Here is an 11,890-nt window from a genome sequence, read left to right as displayed (position 1 = left end):
GCAGCCAGGGCCGCCTTGCCTCTGGATGGTGGGCACCACCCTGGGACGATGGACGAGGGGCCGCAGAGGTGGGGCTGGGCACTCGGGGCGAACCCACCTGCTACCTGAGGAGGTGAGGCCCACTGCCCAGAACTGAGGAGGAGCCCACACCTCTGAGCACCCGCCAAGCCCTCCCTTCGACCAGGCGCTGCCGGGTCCCTGATGACCCAGAGTGGGCTAGTAATAAGCCCCTCTCCGGGGTTCCCTTTCTGTGTTCTGAGCCTCATCTAACTGATCCCCTAAACAGCCCTGGAAGGTGGTATGTGGATTGTCTCCATTTTATAGGTGACAACACTGAAGTTCTGAAAAGTTAATTCATATTCCTCGAGCTCACATGTCTGCTTAGTGCTGGAGCAGGGGTTTATTTATTTATTATTTTTAAAAATTATTTATTTATTCATGAGAGACACAGAGAGAGAGAGAGAGGCAGAGAGAGAAGCAGGCTCCATGCAGGGAGCCCCACGCGGGACTCGATCTCGGGTCTCCAGGATCACACCCTGGGCTGAAGGCAGTGCTAAACCACTAGGCCACCACAGCTGCCCTGGAGCTGGGATTTAAACTCAGATCCATTTGACAGATTCCAGAGCCTCACCCCTGACCCTTCTGTTCATTGCCACTGTTTGTTATTTCTGGAAGAGTCTTGTTGAGATAGAATTCACATACCATGGAGTTCACCCTTCGAAGTGCATAATGCAATGGTTCAGAGGGTCACACAACCATCACGCCAGTCCATTTTGGAGCAATTACATCATCCCCCAAAGAAACCCCATACCCGTTAGATACCACCCCTACCCCTCCACCACTCCCTCCATGCCCTCCGGGCCCCACAGAACCACTACTCTACTTTGGGCCTTCATAGATTTGCCTATTCCGGGAATTCCGCATAAACGGAATCATATAATACGCAATCTTTTGTGGCTGCTTTCTTTTCCTTAACATAACGTCTTCAAAGTTCATCAGGTCATGGTGTGAACCAGTCCTTCATTCGGTTCCATTGCTCCGTAATCGTCTATTGTGTGGATTCACCACATTTTGTGCATCCATTCATCCTTGGATGGGCCTTCGGGTTCTTTCCACCACTTGCCTGTTAGGAACACGGCTGCTAGGAGGATTCATGTGCAAGTTTTTTGGTGGCCACATTTCTCTTGGGAGATACATAGGAGAAGAATTTCTGGGCCCAATCGTCACTATGTTTACACAGCTACTGTTTTGAGGGAGATAAAAATCAGTTTTCAGATGAGGAAATAGAGACTCCAAAAAACCCAGTGACCTGCCCAAGTTGTACAGAGCGTGAGTGGAAAGCCAAGAAAGGCTTTCCTTAACATTACATCCAATTTCAAAAGCCAAGCTTTTCAACATACTCCACTGTGCATTGTAGGAGCTCAATTTCTATGACTTTAAGAAAAGTGGGCTTGGGGAGGAGCAGGGACAGGCTGTCAGAATGAAGCCAATGTACTTGGCCATTCACACGGTGAACCTTATCCAGCACATGCTATGTGCTGAGCTCTGTGCTGGGCATGATGGTGACCACAAAGGGAAAGGCTGTGCCACCCTGACCCTCAAGGAGCTCCAACTCTATTGAAGGAGGCCCTGGGCATGTCAGTGAACAACACTGGTGAGTGACAAGTGTTGGGGCTGGGGAAGGGGCTCAGGACACATGGCAGGGTGACCTCCCAGAAGTTCTGGCCGGTGGGCTGGGAAATGAACAATGAGCATGAGCAAAAGGCATTTCAAAATGAGAGGACCGTCTGTTTATTTATTTATTTATTTTGACAGTCTGTTTAAAGGTCTTACAGTGTTGGTGGATCTGGTGGAAGGTATGGGCTGAGACTGGGACAAGATGCTGAGCAGCTGGTCAGGGCCTCAAACACCACACCCAGGAGACTGGACTTACTCTTTTGAAGCATCTGAGGCAGGAACGATACAGGGTGTTTTGGTGGTTAGCAAACTCACTCTGGAGCAGTAAAAAGAATGAAAGCTGAAAGTGGAGCAGGTTAGAAGTCTACTGCACTAGTCCCAGCAATAGAAGAGAGGGCCTGAATAGGACAGTGGCTCCTGGGATGGAGAGGAAAGGACACATGGCAGAGGCATCTAGCAAGGAGAGAAGTGTCTTAGTATTTGGTGCTGGCAGAGGCAACTTCTGGGGTGTAGGGGCTGAATGGTGACTCCCCACCCCCCCAAAAAATTTGCTCACTGAGAATCTGTGAATGTGACCTTATTTAGAAAAAGGGTCTTTGCAGATGTTACTAAGCATCTTGAGATGAGCTTATCCTGGATCATCCCGATAGGCCCTTGATTTTGGACTTTTGGTGAGAAAATACATTTCTATTGTTTGAAGCCCCTAGTTCTATGGTAATTTGTTACAGCAGCCCCAGGAGACTGATGATGCACAGATTGCTATGGGGTCCCGGGGTTGGGAGACCCAGCACCACATTTCCACAGCTCTGGGCTCCAGGGAAGGAGGCGACTCGCTCCCTACCTGCAGACCCAGACAAGGCAAGGCTGCAGGGAGAAAAGCTCTCACTTGGGCCCTGCCTTGTACTAAAAAAACAACCTCCAGTGTGTTGCCACATGAGGATTAGTCAAATAATTACGAGCTCTGACTTCCCCTGAGTGATCCGGTTGGGCTGAAGGCTGAGGCCTTGGGAAGAGTGAGTGGAGTCGTCGCCTGGTCAGGGAGGAAAGGCAGCATCAGATGCCTCCCAGAGGAGGCCGATCTCCGTGGGAACCTACAAGAAACCCAACGAGGCTCAGAGGTGACACACCCCAACCATGAGCCAGTCAGGTGAACTAGAGGCCACAGGCCAGCCACCAGCCTGACACATTCCACTCAGCATAGTGAGCTCATCGTCTCATCGTCCACAAAGCCCTCTCAGAAGCAACATTGCTAGGAGCAAAGGGAGCCTTGCCAAGCTCTCTGTAGGCTCGGTCTCATGAGGTCCGGTGGTGAGGGGGAAAGGTCAGGCAAAGTCGTCCCCTCACTAGAGGCTGGGAAGCCTAGTGTGACAGCAAACTCAGGAGCTTCAGAGTCTAATGAGCCGGGTTCTAATTCCAGCACCACCTCTTTATAACCCTGTGGGTCTGGATCCCTTAAGTCATTTCCCCCCACCTCAGTGTTCTCATCTCCAAAATGGGGATGATTAAGCCCAGGCTGCAGAATTGTTTAGAAAATTAAATGAGCTGTCGTATGCCAAGTGCCTAGCAATAACAGATGTTTTTGATCACTTGGCAAACATGTCCTGAACACTTACTGTGTCCCAACTGCTAGGGACACTGGTGAAGAAACAGGTAGCTACCCTTATGGAGCAACTGGATAACAAGGCAGACACAGCCCAGAGTGAGAAAATTTTGATGGGAGGGTCAGGGGTCAAGGGGGAATTCCAGAGGAAGTTAAGTTGAAGTTGGAAACGTATTTCTGTTGGTCCAGAAGGATTCAGGGATCAGCTTGAGGTCATAGGAAAAGTAGTGGCCAGGTTAGCCCTCAGAGCCATGCTTGAGACCCCTCACTGGCTGCCACCTCTGCTCTAGGGCCTGGGCAGTCACCGAGGGTCCAGTTGTGCAGGATTGGGCCAGTTCTAGATCATTTGGCCCATTTGGAACCTGTAAGCCTCCACCCTGGGTGCTGGGCACTCAACCCACTGCCCAGAGGACCCCAGCCTTGGTCTGGGCCTGGTACTCCGTGTGACAGAAGTACCGTAGATTGTTTATCCATTCACATGTTGATGGAGAGTAGGGTTGTTTCCAGTTTGTGGTTATTACAGATAAAGTTGCTGTGACTATTTGTTTACAAGTCTTTGTGTGGGCATATGTTTTCATTTCTCTTGGGTAGATTCCTAGGAGGTGAATGGGTGGATCATGGCAGGTATAACTGAACTTTGTAAGAAACTGCTAACGTGTTTTCCAAATAGGTTGTATCATTTATATTCTCGCAGTGTATGAATGTTCCAGTCACGACTTCCCTGACACCACTTGGTATCAGCAGTCTTTACTTTTAGCCATTGTCATAATCTGCTCAGGCTGCCATAAAAAATGGCACAGACTGGGCGGTATAAACAAAGAAGAGAGCATAAGAAATTTCTTTTCTTTTTTTTTTAATTAATGAATTTTTTTTAAAGATTTTTAATTTATTCATTCATGAGAGACACAGAGAGAGAGAGAGGCAGAGACACAGGCAGAGGGAGAAGCAGGCTCCATGCAGGGAGCCTGACGCGGGACTCGATCCCAGGTCTCCAGGATCAGGCCCTGGGCTAAAGGCGGTGCTAAACCGCTGAGCCACCCGGGCTGCCCCAGAAATTTATTTTCTTAAAAAAAAAAAAAAAAAAAAAGTGCTCACTTCGGCTGCACATATACTAAAAAAAAAAAAAAAGAAAAAGAAAAAAAAAAGAAAGAAAGAAAGAAAGAAAGAAAGAAAGAAAGAAAGAAAGAAAGAAAGAAAAATTTATTTTCTTATATTTCCCGAGGCTGGAAGTCTGAGATTAGGGTGCCAGCACGGTCCAGTTCTGGTAAGGACTCTCTGGTTTGCAGACTGACACCTTCTGTGTCCTCACCTGGTTGGGAGGTGGGGGAGGGGAGATGAAGGGCGGGGGCAAGCAAAGGTCTCTTCATCCCCTGAATGGGGCACCAATCCCACAATGGGGCTCCATTCTCATGTGACCTCCTCTAACTTAAATCATTTCCCAAAGACCCCACCTCCAAAAACCATCACGCCAGGAATTAGGTCTTCAACATATGAATTTATGGGAACACAAACATTGGTTTACCACAGCCATTTTGAAATATGTGTCATGATCTCTCACTGTGGTTTTAATTTGCATTTCTCTAATGATTGATGACATTGAGCATCTTTCAAGGTGCTCGCTTGGCATCTTTTGCTGGCAAAGATAGTGTCCGTTCAAATCTTTCGCCCATTTTTTAACATGTGTGTTGCGTATTTTCTTATTTTTGAGTTTTGAGAGCTCTTTATATCTAATGGATGCAAGTCCTTTTTCAGATTTGCAGATATTTTCTCCAACCTGTAACTTAGCTTATCTGTCTCTCTCTTTTTTTTTTTCTGTCTCTTTTTTTTAAAAAGATTTTATTTATTTATTCATGAGAGACACACAGAGAGGTGGGCGCGCAGAGACACAGGCAGAGGGAGAAGCAGGCTCCATGCAGGGAGCCCGACATGGGACTCAATCCCGGGCCCCCAGGATCCCACCCTGGGCCGAAGGCGGCGCTAAACCGCTGAGCCACCCTGGCTGCCCAGCTTATCCGTGTCTCTTAATAGCAACTTTTAAAAGGCAGAAGTTTTAAAATTTTGACGAAGTTCAATTAATGCACTTATTTGATGGGTTACGCTTTTGAAGTCACATCTGAGAATCTTTGTCTAATCCAAGGTCACAGGGTTTCCCTCCTATATTTTATATTCTAGAAATTTCAGAGCTTTAGGTTTTGCATTTATGCATACAATCTGTTTTGTGTTAAATTTTGTATCCGGCACATGGTATGGTCCAAGCTCAATTTTTTTAGCATACGGGATATCCAAATGTCCTAGCATCATTTATTAATAGCCCATCTTTTCTCCACAGAGCTGCCTTTGCACCTTTGTGGGGAAAAAAAAATCAGTTAACCCTATATGTGTAGGCCCATTTCTCGATGATTTGTCTATCATTATGCTAAAACCACACCCACCTGACCACTTGGGCTCCATCACAGGATTTGAAACCAGGTAGCTGCTAGCTCTCCAACTTTGTTCTTTTTCAAAGTCATTTGGTGGTTTTAGGTCCTTTGCATTCCCATATGAATTTTGTGTCCGTTTGTCGATTTGTCAAGAAGAACTATGGTGGGATCCGCACCTGGTAGTTGCTCAGGAAATCTGAGGGATGTCAGTCTTGGATATTCACGCTACAACCAGGCTTCACGGCTTACTGGGCTTTCTCACATCCTCACATTAACTCTCAATAACCCTGTGACAGAGGCAGGAGGACAAGGGGGCCTCAAAGGCGAAGAGCACTCCCCGTGGTCACACTGCTGGTGTGGCCCTGCTGGCAGGTGGTAGTAACCAGCTTTTGACTGCAAGGTGTCAGGACTGCAAACCCAGGGCTCTCCAGGCTACCCTGCCTCTGAGGAAGGGTCTCCAGTATCTGCTTAATTCTCTAAAAAGTTAATAAGCTGGACAAAAAGAGGCACTCATTGTTTTGGTTAACCTTTTTAAAACAACGATTCCAAGTGTTGGTGCCATGCAAATGTATTTCCGTTGCCCTAATTTGAACGCTTTCCTCTCTCCTCCTAAATGTGGGCGTCAGTCTTAATAGGAAAACCATATGTCTCTGTTCCCTTTTAACTTTCCTTCTTGGCAAGAATACAGCTCCATGGAGGAAAGGGGAGAGGAAGTGGAGCTACATCACAGAAGGAAGGATTCCAGTTTGAAGTAAGAAAGAACTTCCAGATGGCGAAGGCTGCCAAGCCTTGGGTAAAACTGCCAGAAAGAATGAGAACATTTCCAGCCTGGAAATCCTGAGGTCCACATCTCCACCAGGAGGAGTGATGGCCTTGACTCTCTCTCTTCCCTCTGGATGCCCTCTCCCAGGTGCGTGATGACAGTCACAGGGGCTCCCAGGTGAGGCCGCACTTGATGGAGTTGATGTGCAGTGTAGGTGGCAGTTCTGAAATATAGGTTTTCCTTTGTGTCCGGTTCCCTGAAAACAGTTTTCGAGATGGAAATTTGCATGGAGGTGTGTGGGGAGTGCTCCTGGGGACAGCACCTGGGGAGGGGTGGGGGGAAAGGAAGCAGATTAAGACATTGATCTGCGATGCAGCCACAACAGACGCCTCAGCCTATCTCAGCTCTGGGGCTGGCGTGGCCCTAAAGAGTTGGCGCGGTGGTGACCCCCCAGCCAGCGGTCATTGTTTGGAGGCGCCCCTGGGGAAGGCAGAGAGGCCCAGCTGGACCTCTCAGCAGCCAACGCCCTTGGCAGCTGGGGAAATGAGCTCTTGGGTCCTGGGCAGGGTGTGTCAGGAGCACCATCCAGCCACGGCAAGGTCGAAGGTTGCTCTGCACCCTCCCTGTGTCCTTCACTGTTCTGTGGAATGTTCCAACTTAGGACACCAGGAACCCACCTCCAGAAGTCCCTTGTGACGCACAAGTGCATTCGTTGTTGGCTTCCGCAGGCACGGGATCACCACCTAGAAGCTCTCCTTCTAGATGGGAGAAGGCTCCTCTGCACCCACTTGTATCCATGCTCTGGGGGAGGCAGGGGGACGGGCAACCTAGAGGCTGACGGGCCGGCGCGTGGACAGAACGGCAGCTGGGGACGGAGGGGGCCGCTGGGGCTGGGCCGAGACCAGGGGCGTCTTCGGAAGAATCTGGGTCCTGGGAGTGTGTGGAATAAAATACAGCCTAAGACAAAGCCCCTCTGGGAAGAGCCCAGAGCAGAGCCCGGCCTCCCCCAACCCCTGTGGGAATGGGGGCCCAGAGTGGACAGCAGCAGCATTGGGGGGGTGGGGGTTCTCCCTCCTATGCGTGTGGCCAGGGCTCCTCTCCCCTTCAGGTCTTGGCCTGAACAGCCCTCTGCCAGCATCACCTCCTCCCACACCCATTACCGTATTTGCACCGTATTTGCACCATATTTGCACTGTATTTGCACCGTCTACTCTTTCTCCCGCCTGCTGGATTTTTCTCCTCGGCCCTTCTCACCACCCACACCCTTGCATTTGCTCGTCTGTTCATCGTGGATTTCCCCTCGCTTCTTGTCTGCGTCCCCTCGAGCCTAGATGCTGGGCACACCAGTGTGTTTATGGGATGAAACTGCTAGTGGCTCCTACTCACGGGGTCCTGCCTTCAGACTCCGCATCCCCTCTCTCCCTCATCCTCCCAGTGGGCCCCCATTTTACAGATGAGCAAACTGAGGCTGAAGGATGCAGAGAGGCCCAAGGACGTCTCTAGCCAGGGGCAAAGCTGGGGTTTAAACCCTTGGATTTGGGATCGTTGCTGCCAGTTCTCTCGGGCACACCTGCTTTAGCCTTTGCAAGAGTAGACGGGCTCTAGGCAGGGCAGGTGTTTTCACAGCCATGTGCGCACGCACGTGTGCGAAAACACGAATTCCCACCACTGCCTGTTCGAATTCAGAGGACGGATTTGCACAACCAAAGTGATGGCGTTGGTTGAGCTACTGGCATAAACCTCACACACGTGGGGCACGAATGTGCTGGTAAATCTGTGGGTGGGACTCCTGGGAACGGGCGCCCTTTCCCGCAGCCCGCGTGGGGGCGGCTCCCAGGCCAGCTAGGCCCGGCATCCCTCTCTGAGTCTCACAGTCACCTGGTGAGGCCAGGAGTCCAGGAGGCCCAGATGAGAGGCCGCTTGCAGGGGCACCTGACAGAGGGAGCACTCTCTCCCCCCAGGAACCTGCTCTCATGGCCCCGGCCGCATCCAGGCTGCTGCTTCGTGCTGTGAATAAGGGCCCAGACAGTGGTGCCCTGACCGAGGCCTGGGCTCATTTTGTCACCCTGCCCACCACGACCCCAGGTGCAAGAGACCCTGTCCCTTCATCCCAGGGATGGAGGCCCAAGGCTGCGAGGGGCCAGGGACTGGCCCCAGGTGTGTCTCTCGGGGCTCTGGAGTTGGGGGCGCCCAGAAGGCCAGCCCTCCACCCTGCGTCCCCTGGCAGTCTGGGAGGGAAGGTGGGAAGCTGTCGGTCTGGAGCCCCAAGTGCCTCTCCTGCAAAGCAGCTTGGGCCGGGCCGGGAGAGGTCGGTCGCCCCTGCACACGTGCGGCTGGCCCGTTGCTTCCTCCTTCAGCCAAAGCCCACATTTACAGTGGCTCTGGGTTGGCTTCCTGGGGAAGAAAAGGATGATACAAATGACTCCATCTTTCACTTCCCAGACCCCACCCAGTGCACTTTGAAGATGTGGAAATTTTATTAAATCCCTGAGCACAGCTTCTTTCTACATTTTCTGTGGTTTAACTCTCCCTGGGTCTTTCTGCTTATGGTTTTGCCCCCCCCTCCCCGCACCCCACAGCTCTATAAATCTGAGAGTTTTCTTCCTCCATTGTCTCTTAAATGAAACAAGTGCTAACATTTCTAGTATTTTCTACAGACCTTGCATACTCAGACAGTAAGTACACACTGACCTGGCAACCAGTGTGTCCCTGTGCATGTGAATCCCCAGTATGAATCTGGGTTCCCGTCTTCCTGACTGCCCCTCTGCGGACTGGCCTCAGGACCTTTGCTCATGCTGGTCCCCTGGGACAATGGCTCTGCTCCCTCCCATTTACCCAAATCGGTCTCTGCCTGGCCCAAGGCAAGTTTCTCCATGCAACAAAATCTTTTCTGACCACTGTCACCCCTCTCATTCCTCCCCCCTCCTGAGAGACCGTGCCTGCCTCGTTGACCTAGTAGCGTAGTTCACCTTTGTGCGATCGTCTCTGGAAAAGACTAAATTAATTGTAAAGATGTGAATATATATTTCAGGAGAATGAACTGCCCCACCCTCAAACCCGGTTCCTCCCGCCGCCGCGCATCCCCAAGGTAGCCCACTCTGACTTCGGTCGATTCTTCGTGTTATTTAACTCCCAGGCATTCTTCACGCTTCTTCAAATGAAATGCAATCGCCTCGAAAGCAGGGACAGGAGCTGAGACGTCCAGCAGGCCTTTTCTGCTATTAGGGCTCAATGCCTTCCGCAGGTGATGTCCCCCTGGGTCTGGACAGCTCCAGGAGGCATGCAGAGGAGGGGGTAATCCCTCCTCTTCACAGGTGAGAGGTTGCAGAGGTGCAGGGAAGTTAATGGAGTCACCTCAGGTCACAGAGCTAGTAAGAAAGAGAGTGAAATTGGAACTCGTGTCTTCTGACATGCCCAGCTGTTCTGGGAAAAGCACTGGAGGACGCTTGACTTCCCTAAACCTTACTCCCTGAGTGCCCGGCTCTGCAGAGCTGAGGTTAGCTAAAAACATGTTGCAATCCCTCGTCCCTGTCCAAGTAGCCAAACCTGGGTTCTCATCTGTGACTTGATATGTGCCCTGGGCGACAGCCCCTTTCACGCCTGTGGTTCAGTATCCACTTGGGTGAATCATGAACCGGCAGCCAGCTGTCACCTCACCTTTAGCTTGGTGAGGTGTGAAGCTTGTTTTCTTTTGCTGGCATAAAATAGTCACCTTGGACACGCGGTTAGATGCATGACACTGCCTCAAAGGCAAACACAGACCTGCAGGAAAAATCGATTTGTAGAATGCAAGTGTTCCCAGTGCCAAGAGCTGGCTTCTCCCTTAGGAAGCTCCCATGGCTGACAAGGGTGTCACCTGCCTCAAGGAAACAGATGGGACATGCTGCTGAGCTCACAGTTACTGACCCAGGGGAGAAGAGGAATGCCTGGTTGAGCTCTGTGGGCGTGGACCAGGACGGGCAGCCCCACAGGCTCAGAAATATTCCCCGGCTCACACTTCCCAAGTGAAACTGGGATCGTTGGTCAGCACAAACCCCCCTGCTAGGCCTGTCCTTTCTTTCTTTTTTTTTTTTGGGGGGGGGGGCCTGTCCTTTCTGCCAGTCCATGCTGAAATCCCAACCACAGTGGGTGGGTGGGTGGGTGTGCCTTGATGATTAATAGCCAAAGCTTTATACTAGTGTCCATGCACTCTCAAGGGACTTCTTTATTTTAGTGCTGGCAGCGTGTGGAGGGAGGGACTTAAGAGAACCTGGTGAGTGTGGGAAGGCTCTGGGTGCTGGCCTGGACCCCTAGTAGGACACCATGAAGGAGTTTCCCAAAAGGCCACCCAAGAGGATTGTAGGTGCCTCAAGAACATCTATTTCTTTTATTTTAGTAATTACATATTTACTTTAATATGCTTAAAATATACTTAGCACATCTAACCTGTAATTTCATGTAATTATGTAATTTCATGTATGTTATTATTTAGGAGAAGGCTTAACATTTTTTTTTTTTTTTTAAGGTGACTTGATGAAAGTAAAAAACTAGGCAAATAATAACACAGGCCACAAGTCAATATGGCAAAAACTCTTATGAGGGAGTTTGAACCACTGGAGTTTCAGAAACACTACTTTCTTAGGGAATCCAGTATTTATGCCAAAAAGATCAACTGAACCTAGATCCAGCTGAGGGGGAGAATTGTGAGAGATCTCTCTCGGGAATCACACTAGTCCATCTCCATGCTTTCGATGTGTACGAACTTTTGGAAAGGGAAAGGTGCATGAGAGGTTTTGTATTCTCATGGTTTGTTTTAATTGAGACTTTAGCCTATCCGAGGCCCTGGGGGGATTGGAGATGAAGAGATGCTGCCAAACGGGGTAATTAAAAGTAATCCATGAAGTGAAATCTGAAAAGGTGGGGAGGGAATGATGAGTGGAATTGGGATGAAGTGGGTCACCAGGTTTTTGACTCATCAGAATATTGTTAAAAGAAAAAGAAAAGAAAAGAAAATATGTGTAATTCTTTGATTTACCTAAGATCTTTTGGAACTTTGACCTAAGAATATGGTATTTAGGGCAGCCCAGGTGGCTCAGCGGTTTAGCGCCGCCTGCAGCCCAGGGTGTGATCCTGGAGACTCGGGATCAAGTCCCACATGGGGCTCCCTGCATGGAGCCTGCTTCTCCCTCTGCCTGTGTCTGTTTCTCTCTCTCTTTCTCTCTCTCTGTCTTTCATGAATAAATAAAATCTTTAAAAATTTTTGAAAAAAAGAATATGGTATTTAGACAGCTGTAATTCTAGTGTGTTGTGTGTGTGTGTGTGTGTGTGTGTGTGTTCTGCTTTGCTTTATGAACTCAACATTCATTTATTTGGGATTTTCTTTTTTTTTTTTTTAAAGATTATTTATTTATTTATTTATTTATTTATTTATTTATTTATTTATTTATTCAT

This window comes from Canis lupus, chromosome 14 (assembly GCF_048164855.1).
Source record: "Canis lupus baileyi chromosome 14, mCanLup2.hap1, whole genome shotgun sequence".
NCBI classification, from domain to species: domain Eukaryota; kingdom Metazoa; phylum Chordata; class Mammalia; order Carnivora; family Canidae; genus Canis; species Canis lupus.
This window is presented reverse-complemented; position numbering follows the sequence as displayed.